General features: G+C 50.7%; 1 protein-coding gene across 4 annotated transcripts in view; it reads left to right on the top strand.

Moving 5' to 3' along the window:
• The first annotated feature begins 90 nt into the window (after nt 1-90).
• LOC149852981 (C-type lectin domain family 2 member B-like) overlaps nt 91-12315 on the top strand; it is a 40816-nt gene continuing 28591 nt past the window's right edge. For 3 of the 4 annotated variants that reach the window (XM_090029204.1, XM_090029202.1, XM_090029201.1), the window contains exon 1: nt 430-1311. The gene's annotated coding sequence lies outside the window, so the exon portion shown is untranslated. Of the gene's footprint in view, nt 150-429; nt 1312-12315 lie in introns of those variants that run through there. The other variant, XM_090029205.1, reaches the window with a different exon arrangement.

Here is a 12315-nt window from a genome sequence, read left to right as displayed (position 1 = left end):
TTCCCTGCCGGTTTGCAAAGAGCTAGCTGCAGGCTGGCAGAGCTCCAGCCTGCCAGGGGCTGAGCGGGAGTGGGAGGAGCGTGGATAGGCGGCCACCAGTGCATGTATATGCCCATGGCTCCAGGCAGCCTGAAGAGCAGCTCCCACAGGTACGTGGGGGGGATTGAGGCCCCCATAGGGAGGGAGGGCATTGGACAGGGTTAGGGTTGGGGCTGCCGCCAGGCAGTGTGTGGGGCTTGGGACCCAGAACCACAACGTGCGGCCGCAGGGCCCCAGCGGGGAAGGGGATGGAGCTGCAGGTGGCTTGATCGGAGGGTGTGGGGGTGGGGTTGGCTCCCTGCAGCTGTGTACGCTGCCAGGGGTAAGGGGGTACACGATCCCCAGATCTGTGCATGGGGTGCGGACAGGCACAGGCTGCCTGCTGCGGGTGTGAGTTCAGGCTCCCCCCGTTCTGCCCTCTCGCAGGGCCTCCACAGCCCAGTGGGTGCAACCCAGCACGGTAGCGCACAGGGAGGCGATGCAGGGAGCTGCTCTCTGCTGCCCTGGGGAGGCGCCCCCTGCGCACGGGGCACTCTTCCCCTTGCTGCTGCCCTGCGCACCGAGGACGCAGCAGTGGTCAGCTCTGCTGCGTGGGCTCGCTGTGCCAGGTTGCACCCGCCGGGCTGCAGAGGGCCTGGGGCAGGGCCAGAGCCTAAGCCCTGCCCACGGATGCGGGGGTGCAGATCACCCCCTCGGGCGTGCTCAGCGGGGCAGCCGGGCCCCCGAGCCTCCAGCGGGGGGAGCTGCAGCCGCGGGCTCCCGGCAGCTGAAGGGCCCCTCCAGCGGGGGGGCAGGGGGCACCAGCAAGGCTTGGGGACGAGTGAGAGACGTGAGCAGGTCTGGGGGCTGCAGAGGTCAGTGAGGGACGCCAGCAGGGCTGTGCGGGGCCTTTCATTTGACTTGCAGTTTTTTATCAGAGAATTTGTGATTTTTATGATCGAGGAAAGCCAGGCTCCCTGTAGACCCGTGCAGTCCCCATGGCCTATTGCTGTGTTCCTGCGGGTGCCCCCCCCCGGCACGTCCAGGCAGAGCCGTGCTCGCGCCGACACTTCTGCTTCTTTCTGCTTTGATCTTCAGATGAATGCTGCCATACTAGTAACGCTTCTAGTCTCTCTGCAACTGGAGAGCAAGCTCCCGCATGCAGCGATGATGCGGGGGCGGGCCCCCCGGGAGCCAGGTGCTGGGGGGCGGCCTTGCCCAGGAGCCCGCTGGCCCCGGCGCTGAGCGTAGTCAGCAGGGTGGGTTCAGCACTACGGCATCGTCAGCACCGCTGTGAGTATCTCTATGGGCCTGAGCTTCCGGCCTTGCTCCAGGGCCTGCGTGCCAGCCGCGGGGGCGGCACGGCCTGGGCTCGGGGCCTGAAGTCCGTCCTGGCCTCCGGACTGGGGCTGCTGGGTTATCCCCTGGGCTGCTTTCTCATCCCCTGGGCTGCTTTCTCATGCTTTAGGGGTGTGAATAAATGAGACGCTTCGGCAGCTTTCTGTTAAAGCGATGCCCTGTTTGGGGAGACCGAGGCACCCCAGCCTCCCCCCTCCGAAGAGGGCCACAGGTACGCGCAGGCAGGACTGCTTCTAGGGACAGAGGAGTGCTGTGCACTAGGAGCAAAGAAATGTTACGAGGAGGTGTTGGAAGACGCAAGAAGTGCAGGGACGTGGACAGGGCCATTGCGGGCAGGAGATCATTCAGGAAGGAAGAGTAGCTATTCCCTGGGGAGTGCAGGGAGCCCAGTTGCAGCATTTGTTAGTTTGTAATAAGCTTCTGTGTTAAGCCTAGATTTTTTTTTCTTTATTTTTGTTTAATGGTCCAGTTACAGCGTTTTGTTCCAAGGCCTGTTTTCTGAAGGGGTCTTGTAAATCCCTTGGTGTAAGAGGGTAGTAAGGGCAGAAAAGGAGTGGTGGAAAGTCTGCTTGATCTGGTGCTTGTGTGTCCTTTAGATGTTTTCTGTTGGAGCAGACAGGGCAGTTCGTGGAAGCAGCGATGTGCAGCACCAGGGGTGTCGAGCATCTGGTCCATGGGCTGTAATTCTGCAGTGGGGGAGTAGCCCCCGTGGCTCCCTGAGCCAATCTCACTGGGCCCCTAAATTCCCAGGCTTGGGGTCTCCTTAGCGACTCGTGTCCATAGCACCGGGATGATTGATACTGGTGTGAACCCCCCCACACACACATTTCTGTCTGAGGAGGTGAGTACTGCCTGACATGAAACTTCTTCAAACACCCCTTTGCTATGGTGGAGCTGGCGTTCTGCAGCTTTTCTACCCTCCCTTTGCCTTCCCAAAGATATAGTCCTCTCCTGGCTTAAGTGAGCATTGTTCTTCAGAAAAATTCTCCTTTGTTTCAAGTGAAATATTTACTTTGGCATCATCGCAGGAGCACAGGCCAACAAGCCTGCAGGGCAGATTCTCAGTAGGGTTAACAAGCAGAGAAAACAACCCCCAGCTGCCTGGTTAAGGAAGCACCTGGACAGACTGATTAGCAGCTGCCCTAGGCCAGATAAAAAGAAAGAGGAAATGAAGCATGGCCGGATCAGGAGAGTCCCTTTTGCAGGGAGGAAGCTGCTGGGAAGATGAGCTGGGCGTACAGGGAAAGGCCAGTGAAGATCCCAGCCTTTAAGGAACAGTGCACCTTCCCTGTCCCAAGAAAAAGCAAAGCATCTCCTTTTTTACTTAGAGAATGAGAAGGGCCTGATCTTTATTTACTTTCCAGAGGGCTGGTGGGGGGAGGAAAGAGGACTAAAAAGGGGTGAAGAGGAGGTCCCCGCAGGAGCCCAGGTGACAGAGGCGAGAACTCTGCAGCCGGGTACCGCAGAGCTCGCAGACCACGGCTCGGGCTAGAATAAGGGGACTGTAGAGCAAAAGAGACAGCCAGGCCCCCAGGTACGCCCCTCCTGAGCGGTGAGCAGTCTCCCTTCCCAAATCCTCATCTCATCTGAACCAAAACCATATGGCAGGTGCTGGAGCAGAGGCAGGCTTTCCCCAAGATGAGGTCCAGGGTGGGAAGGCCAAGCAAGGGCCCTACCATCCTGTGACACTCAGGCTCTCAGCACCCAGGGAGCTTATGAATTTCTATTCCCAGGTCCGTCCTTGGAAGGTCTTTTGTAGATTTTTTGGAGGAGACAACCACACAGGCTACACTTGTGCTACCTCTCTGCTACATTGTTTTTGGTCTGTTAGCAACTGCTGATAATCCCTCTTTTCTCCTTTATTAGAGCCCTGCTCCATTCCCCCAAGAAGGCTGCTTTTATTTACATGTATTGTGGAGCTCTGCACAGGGCTCTTCTATCAGCTGCTTAGCTCAAGCTCTGCCTGCTGCTTTCTCAGACAGGAGGAAGGGTACTTTGTTACCAGCATCTGGTCTTATCTCTTTCAACTAGACAGCTGGTCCAATAAAAGCTGGGGGGGGTTCAACTTCTCTGGAAACATCCCTGAACTGGCCTAACTTCTATTTTTGCACCTGCTGTGGTTTAACTGGTGTTTTCCTATTTCTCTTTTCTTTCCAGCCCTGTGGCCTGTCACAGAGCAGGAAGTGACTCCTATGCAGTTCCGGGGGGGGGGGGGGGGCAGGGAGGGGAGAGCCATTCAGATTTTGGGCTGCAGGAAGGTGATGGTGTGGGATTGGGGTTCCCAGCCTGGAGTCGGGCACCAGAATCAGGCCCTTCCGAAACATGGACGAGGGCAGGACCACCAGCCCAGCTGGTGACTTCTGCAGTCCTGTTTGGAAGAATTTGTTAATAGTTAACTGTGTGGGGGAGGCAGGAGTTTGGTCATGGAACAAAAGGACCTGGTTGCATTATTTGCTGCTGTGGGGAAAATAAGGATCTTTTACAATCGTCGGGATTCTGATATAATAAAGGGCTTAACGTGTCTGTCTGTCTGTAATGCTTTTGCTCAAGTGCGCGTGTGCCGCCAAGATAGGGTTACCATACGTCTGGGTTTCCCCGGATGTTTCCCTGCTCTTTTTAAGCCCTCTGATCACAGTCCAGGCGGGTTTCTTTAAATCTGCCTTTATGTTCAGGATTTCCCCTTGGTCTGCTGGTGGGAGCAGGGGGAGGATGATCGGAGGCAGCCAGGAGCGTGAACAGTAGGGCTGTGCGAAGCTTCACCGGCTGTTTTGTTTTGATGCTGTTTCGAATCACTTTACGCTCGAAAGGGCAAAACCCAAACAAAACAAAGGGCTTCGAAACAGCCTTGAAATGAAATGAGGCCAGTTGAAAAGTTTCAAAAGTTTTGAAACATGTTGAATTTCAAAGCAGCCGGCCAGATGGTGGGAGGCAGGGGAGAGCCAGGGCCTCAAGAAGTAAACAGTGGGGTCCCCCAGTGACTTGCGTTGGGACTGGCACTGTTTAACATATTCATAAATGATCTGGCAAAGGGGGTGAGTAGTGGGGTGTCCAGATTTACAGATGATACAATATTATTCAGAGTAGTAAAGATCAAGGTGGATGGTGAGCAACCACAGAAGGACCTGGCATGATTGAGTGAATGAGCAGCTAAATGGCAGATTAAATCCAGTGTAGCTAAGTGTGAAGTGACACACATGGGGTAATATAACCTGAACGCTGCCTGCACAGGTTGCTAAGTACATCAGGTCAGCGCTTAGCAGCTATGGAAAAGACAAATGAACCATTATGGATTATTATTAAAAGGGAACCGAAGGGATCACGATTCCCCTTTTATAAAACTCTGGTGCACCCACACCTTGACCACTGTTCCCACTTCTCGTCTCCACACTTCAAAAAAGGATATAGAAAAACTAGAGAAGGTGCAAGGAAGGCCAGCAAGAATGATCAGTGGTACAGAGGGGCTTCCATAGGAGGAGAGACTCAAGAGGCTGGGTCTATTCAGTTTAGCAGAGAGATGCTTGAGTGGGGACCTGGTAAGTATTTGCAAAATACTCAATGGCATAGAGAAAGTCAACAGGGATTTTATTATTTACTGTCTCTCAAAATACAAGGAATAGAGTTCATAAAATGGAACTAGTAGGTAGGAAGTATAAAAATAACAAAGGCAAGTTCTTGTTATGCAGTGTGCAATTTGAGAGTGAAACTTGCCACCAGGTGGTGTGGATGATAACATTTTAGCCAAGCTCAAAAAGGGATTGGACAGATTCTTAGAGGTCATCAGCAGCTGTTGAGCATGGTAGTGTTGAATTAAAAAATCGTGGTTCGTTTCTCGGGAGAAACCACCTTTCCAACCCCCGCCCCTTCCCTCTCCCATTAAGGAGACAAGGAGGGGTAGCAGCTGTGTTTTTTTTTCTAAATCTGCTATTGATAATGCATTTTTAATAATATTTCTAACAATATCCCCCCTCGAGATGCTTTCTGATCTTTACTTCATTCGGGCATATCAAGATAATTACGAGGAATTTTTCTGAGGACCATGACCTTTGCAGCAGTCTGTGCTTTTAGAGGGACTGCTGCGACCTGCATTCCTTCTACTGTGGTGGTTATCAATCTAGTGAGACAAGGAATAAGGCAAGGGATAAAAATCAAACCAGTTAGAGCACACAAAAGCACAAACCCTACCTTTTTGCACCAGGGTCCTCCAAATAATTGAAACCACCAGTCCTTATTCCATGTGGTTTCCCACGTTTGTATTGGTACATGGGCTATTTTTCTAATCTCTTTGGCAATCTCTAAGACTGCTTTCCCGTTGTCATCTATTTGGAGGCAACAATTAGAAAGGTTGAGCTTTCTGCAGACTCTGCCTTCCTCTGCAAGTAAATAATCTAAGGCCATCCGATTTTGGTATATGGCTGCTCTCATCTGAGAACTTTGTCGGGCCAATAACTCGAGAGCAGTGGCGGTCTGGTTAGTAATTACTTCCAAGACTGCCTGCAACCGGATGATTCTATTCAGCATATATATTGGTGTCCGGTATCCCCAACTCCCATCATTAGCCCATGTAGCTGGTCCATAATACTCAATAATCCTCTGAGGGGGCCACTCATCCTTCTTCCACTTTTGGGAGCTACCCTGTGTCAAACTTACATCAATACTTCTCTTGGCCCTTTTCCAATCATCATACAAAGAGACTCCTAGCTTATTTTCAACCTCAGATGGTAACAAAAAGAAAGCTGGTACAATTACTCCCATATAGCAAGTTCCCGTCCACCCCTGTGGTAGTATTGTATAGGCCCGTCGTCCGCAAATCCAATAGTATCCTCTTAAGGCCCTATTTTCTCTATTGGTGGCATTTGGAGGGGCCCAACCGTAGGGCATCTCGGGAAACCCCAAGCCTCCTTCTGGACCCAAAGGACCAGCAACTGCGTGGCCTCCTTTCATGGAACATTCCCATAGCCCATCCTGGTTCTTGTCTGTACAATCTGTCCGATCATCACTTTGATTTGTGGCACTCCAATACTCATTAAACCACACAATTGTTCCATTGGGATGCTGCCACACTAGCCGATTATACCCTGGGCTATTAGGATAATAAAGCTGTTCTAATCTTGTAAGGTTCATCCACCTTACTTTTAAAGTCCATATGCAAAGGCTGTGTCCCAACCTTTTTCCTGTACCATTATTACTGATGCAATACTCTCCTAACGCCACTTGGGAAAGTTCCCAACTGTGGTTCTCATCCCATTTTTGACTAGTACTTTTAACATCTGCCTTACTACTTACTAGCCATTTCGGGGCCAAAGGAAAAGCCCTCCAAGGCCACTGGCCTCTGGCCTCCCGAAGCCCCCCACAGGCCCAGCAGTTGGTAAGATTAAAAGTACCTGCAATTCTTTCCATCATATCAACATACAAATTTGTCCCTGGGGGAGCAATTTGGGAAAGCGAGGGTGTGAGCCAGCGGTTAAGGCTCCTCAATTCTGCTTCTTTCATTATGCAGATAACAACAAGGCACATTAAGATTCCCACCATATTTTCCCTTTTACTTTCTTGTCTAATTTTCTGAGCTTTGATTAAGCCGTCTCAGGCGCACTTGGAGATCACCAGTAGGTTCACAGCTCCACTTGCTGGCTTCTTGTTCCGAAGACGACTCAGCTTCCGGAGTGAGTTCGTCTTGGGAGATGTTGTCCTCTGACGCTTGTGGATGTCGTTTCACACGGGTATGGTGTATCCAACGATCATGGCCAGTAATCTTTACAGCGGTGTGGGTTGTTAGAAGTACCTGGAAAGGGCCACTCCACCTCTCAGTCAAAGGCTCCTTTTTCCACCGCTGCACCAAGACCCAGTCTCCCGGGGAGAAGTCATGTACCGGTACATCTAAAGGCAGACGCTGAAAGGAGGCTGCATACCTGTGAAGAGAAAACAAGACAGACTGCAAGGCAATAACATATGTATGAAGTTCACTATTACCTAATTCAAAAGTTACATTCTCTCGCATCCCAGGAGGTAAGACTCGAGGGGGCTTGCCAAACATAATTTCATATGGGGTCAATTTGAGGCCCCGTCGGGGAGTGTTTCGAATGCGAGTAAGAGCTAGCGGCAATGCTTGAGGCCACTTAAGGCGTGTTTCAATACAGATTTTGGTGAGCAAAGTCTTTAAAGTTCTATTCATGCGTTTCACTTGTCCTGAACTCTGTGGTCTCCATGGTGTGTGTAGTTTCCAAGTAACCTTGAGAGCTTGTGCGACTTCTTGAACCACTCTTCCCACAAAGTGTTGTCCTTGATCCGACTCGATGGACTCAGGCAGGGAATACCGGGGAATGATCTCCTGTAACAAATACTTCACTACTGCAGCTGCAGTGGCAGTCCTGGTGGGCCAAGCCTCGACCCAACCAGAGAGCTGGTCTACCATGACAAGTAAAAACCCGTGATGTCCGGATCGTGGGAGCTCGGCAAAATCAATCTGCCATGCCTGTCCAGGGTACGCTGCCCAGGGTCTACCTCCCATTGGCACAGGGGGTTTCCTTCGAGGGTTTACTTTCTGGCATGTAATGCACCTGGTAGCAATGCGCTGAGCTTCTACATATAGCCCTGGGGCTACTGCTTGGCGGATCATTAGATCACCCATGGCCAAACCTCCCATATGGGTTCTTGCATGGAGCTGTTGCAACACCTCCCGAAGCAATGGCCTGGGTATCATGACTTTTCCTCCTGGTACTATCCACCACCCCTGGGAGTTCTTTTCTGCACAAGCTTTCTGTGCAAATTTATCTTCTTCAGGGGAATACTGTGGGACTAAATCCTAAACGTATGGCCATATGGCATGGGACATAGCCTGCTTGGATACCTCTTCCGCTTCTCCCCCAATAAATGCAGCTTCCTTTGCTGCTGCATCAGCCTTTGCATTTCCAAGCTTATGCTTTTTCTCAGCAGCCTTCCCATGGGCCCGCACATGAATGACTGCTACCTCTTTAGGCTGGTGGAGTGCCTCTAGTAGTTTGATAATCTGGGGGCCATTAGCAATCTTATTTCCAGAGGCAGTAATGAAACCCCTTTCTTTCCACAATAGTCCGTGCGCATGGACTGTAGAAAAAGCATAGCGAGAGTCAGTGTATATATTAACTCGCTGGTCTGTCCCCAGCTGTAATGCTCGGGTGAGCGCAGTGAGTTCCGCGGCCTGTGCCGACCATGAGCTCGGCAATGACTCCCTCCATACTACCTTATCCAAGGTTACCACTGCACATCCTGTTCGTCTTTTTCCATCGATGACAGAGCTGGAGCCGTCCACAAAGTATTCAACATCTGGGTCTTCAATTGGGTCCTCAGCAAGATCAGGTCGCACCTGCGTGGTCTGATTCAGGACCTCAAGGCAGTCATGCGACGGTTGCCCTGGCTCTGGCAGCAAGGTTGCAGGGTTCAAGGCTGTAGTATGTTTGAAAGTAAGTCCTGGATTAGAGAGCAAAAATATCTCATACCGTGATTGTCTGGAGGGGTTAAGAAATTTCCCTCCCTCAGTCCCTAGGATCTGGGGAACTCCATGAGGAGTGAGTATTTCCATATCCGCACCCATGACTATCTTCTGGGCTTCTTCAACAACCACTGCTGTGGCTGCCACAGCCCGAAGACAGGCTGGCCACCCGAGTGCAACTGGATCTAGAACCTTTGAATAATATCCCACGGGTCTCCAGGTCGGGCCCGATGGCTGTGTCAGCACCCCTGATGCAACCCCTCGATTCTCATGAACATACAGTCGATATGGCTTTTTACTGTTTGGGATGGCCAGGGCAGGGGGCTGGGTTAATGCTGCCTTCAGCAGATCAAAGGCATGCTGCATTTCTTTATTCCATTTCCATTTAGTGAGACTCTCCTTAGTCAGGGATTCATACAGTGGTCTAGCCTTCCCACCGTAATCTGGTATCCATAGTCGACAGAACCCAGTTAGCCCTAGGAATGCCCGCAGCTCCTTGGGTGACTTAGGTGGGGTTAGACCTTGAATCGCCTGTATGCGATCTGCACTCAGGGCTCTGACTCCTTTTGAGAGCTTATATCCCAAAAATGTGACTTCAGGCTGACATATTTGGGCTTTTTCTCTAGAGACTTTATATCCTTTTTTTCCCAGAGTGTTTAGGAGTGACCTGGTGGCTTCCTCGCAGAGCTGCAAGTTTGGGCTTGCAACTAGCAGGTCATCCACATACTGGAGGAGAGTCACTGCGGGGTGTGATCCCTTCCATTCCCCCAAGTCCTTCTGAAGAGCAAGTCCGAAAATATGGGGGGCTGCTATAAATCCTTGTGGAAAAACTGTCCACATGAGTTGGGCTTTATGGAAAGTATCTGGATCCTCCCATTCAAAAGCAAACAATTTTTGACTCTCTCGGTGAAGAGGAATAGAGAAGAAAGCATCTTTCAAATCTAGCACTGAAAATATTTCAGCTTCCCCCGGTACTTGTGTCAAAATCGTGTGAGGGTTCGGGACTACAGGATGGTCTGAAAGGACCTTCTTATTTACTGCCCGTAAGTCTTGGACCAGTCTGTATGAGACCCCATCTGCCTTTGGCACTCCAAGAATGGGGGTGTTATAGGGTGAGGACCCTTCCACTAGCCATCCGTACCTCTTGTATTTCTCTATTAACGGCTTGAGTCCAGCTCTGGCCGCTCGGCTGAGTGGGTACTGCTTTACCCGAACGGGCCCCTCCCCATCCTTGAGTATGATCCTTACCGGGGAGACGAACTTAGCTCGCGCAGGGGTTCCATCAGCCCATACTGAGGGGTCTACTCCAGTCATGTGATCTTCTGGACTTACTGCAGGGCATCGGTCCTCCAGGAGAGCCATCTGATAGTTCGAGCTCTGCTTGACAGGTAGCTGGACCACCATCTGATCGTCTCTGAAAAAGATCTCAGCTTGCAATTTTGTGAGTAAGTCCCGCCCAAGGAGTGCAACCGGGCAACTTGGAGAATACACAAAGGAGTGCTCGAGCAAATGGTCTCCCACCTTGGTGAGGAGTGGTTTACAAACAGGGAGTCGAGTTTGCATTCCCTCAATCCCTTCTACAAGTACATGCTGTTCACTAGTTCCTGCACAGGGGGGTTTTTCTGGAATCATTGAAAATGTAGCCCCAGTATCCACCAAGGCTTCAAAGTTTTTGCCACCAACCCTAGTGGTTACCATGGGATCTTCTCGGGCTCCAACCCGAAGGGCAGTGGTCTTAGATCCCTGTCCCCTTCATTCTGAATCCTCACCCTTGTCTTCTGCCTGCATGAGGTGACCTCTCGGTTCCCCCTCTCTCTTCTCCTTCAACTTCGGGCATTCCCTCTTCCAGTGTCCTTTCTCCTTGCAATAAGCACAAACATCTGCTCCCACTCTTTCTCCCTTCCTCTTCTGTATCCCAGCCTTTCCAGGGTTCCCTGCAGTCATAGCAGCTGCTAGTGCTGCCATCTGTCGCTGAGCCTTTTTATCCTCCTTGCGCTCCTGCACTTGCTCACGATTCCCATACACCTTATATGCAATTTCCACCAGCTCTGAAATCGGTTTCCCAGCACCTCCCTCAGTTTTCTGTAACTTCTTACGGATATCAGCAGCAGATTGACCAATAAACATAAGATTTACCATGCGCTGGTTATCTGGGGCTTCTGGATCCAGATCCGAAAACCTGCGAAACGCCTCATACAGCCTCCCAAGGAAAGCTGAGGGATCCTCCTCTCTTCCCTGTCTCACCTCATACAATTTAGACAGATTGGTAATCCGAGGCACTGCCTTTCCCATTGCTTCCACTATTATTTCTAAATACCGTGCACTCAGCTCTCTGCCCTCTGCAGTATGATTGTCCCATCTCGGCTCTTCTACAGGGTAGGTATCACGCAGAGTACGACCAGCAGCACCCTCTGACTCAACTCTGGCTGCCGCAATACGCTCTGCTGTACCTAACACTAATCTCCTCTCCTCCGGGGTTAGGAGGGTCTGGAGCATCATCTGGACATCAGCCCAAGTGGGTCGATGAGTCTGCCCAATAGATCGAAACAAATCCCTCATCTTTTCAGGGTCTTCATGAAAAGAGGGGCTCTGATTTTTCCAGTTAAATAAATCTGAAGTGCTAAATGGGGTGTAGACAAAAGTTGCAGTGCCTCCTTCCCCAATAATCTCTCGCATCGGACAGTTCAACACCGGCTGTGACTCTACAGGCTTGCGCAAATAATAACCCTTATTTCCCTTGGCTGAGGCTCACGCTCTAACTCATTAGGTATGCATTGGTACGTCGGTGGTGGTCTCTCTAAGGGAGGGGGCGGTGGTGCAGAAGGACTGGATGCCGAGGAGGCGTCTGACTCATCTTCGCTACCCGACAGGGCAACCGGAGCACGGGTCCGGTACTTAGCCAATTCAGAATCCCCCCCCTCATTAGACTCAGGAAGTACAGGCGGCCCCCCCCCGAGCCTTTTTCTTAACAAGCATCACATGAGACTTTGCTAAGTAATTCTTAATCCAAGGTGGCTGATTTTGAACCACCCACAACCAACAATCAATATAAGGAAACTGATTCCAATACCCATTTTGCATAACAATTTCATGGATAGCTATCACTTCTTTTAGCACAAAGGATCCTTTCGGGGTCCAGTGGACCCCAAATGTTGGCCACTCGAGTTGACAAAACTTAGTTAAATCACCTTTTTTCATTTTTATTCCATAATCGGCCGGCCTTGCAAATTTATTAAAATGACGTAATAAGACTTTTAGAGGGGTATCAATATTGTTTTCTACACGAGAGCTATTCGTACCCATTTGCCCACAAAAATGCGCCCAATGCACACCAAATACCAAAAAGATCTCAACAACAGATGATTTACAATGAGAGCTAAGCCTAGAATTTCTCAGCAAACTTACACATCCTTTGTTTTAGATCCGTACACCAGATTGGGCAAAGGGAATTCGTATACTCACTCAGATACCCC

The sequence above is a fragment of the Crocodylus siamensis genome, chromosome 15 (genome assembly GCF_052110815.1).
Source record: "Crocodylus siamensis isolate JL-2025a chromosome 15, ASM5211081v1, whole genome shotgun sequence".
NCBI lineage: Eukaryota > Metazoa > Chordata > Crocodylia > Crocodylidae > Crocodylus > Crocodylus siamensis.
This window is presented reverse-complemented; position numbering and strand designations above follow the sequence as displayed.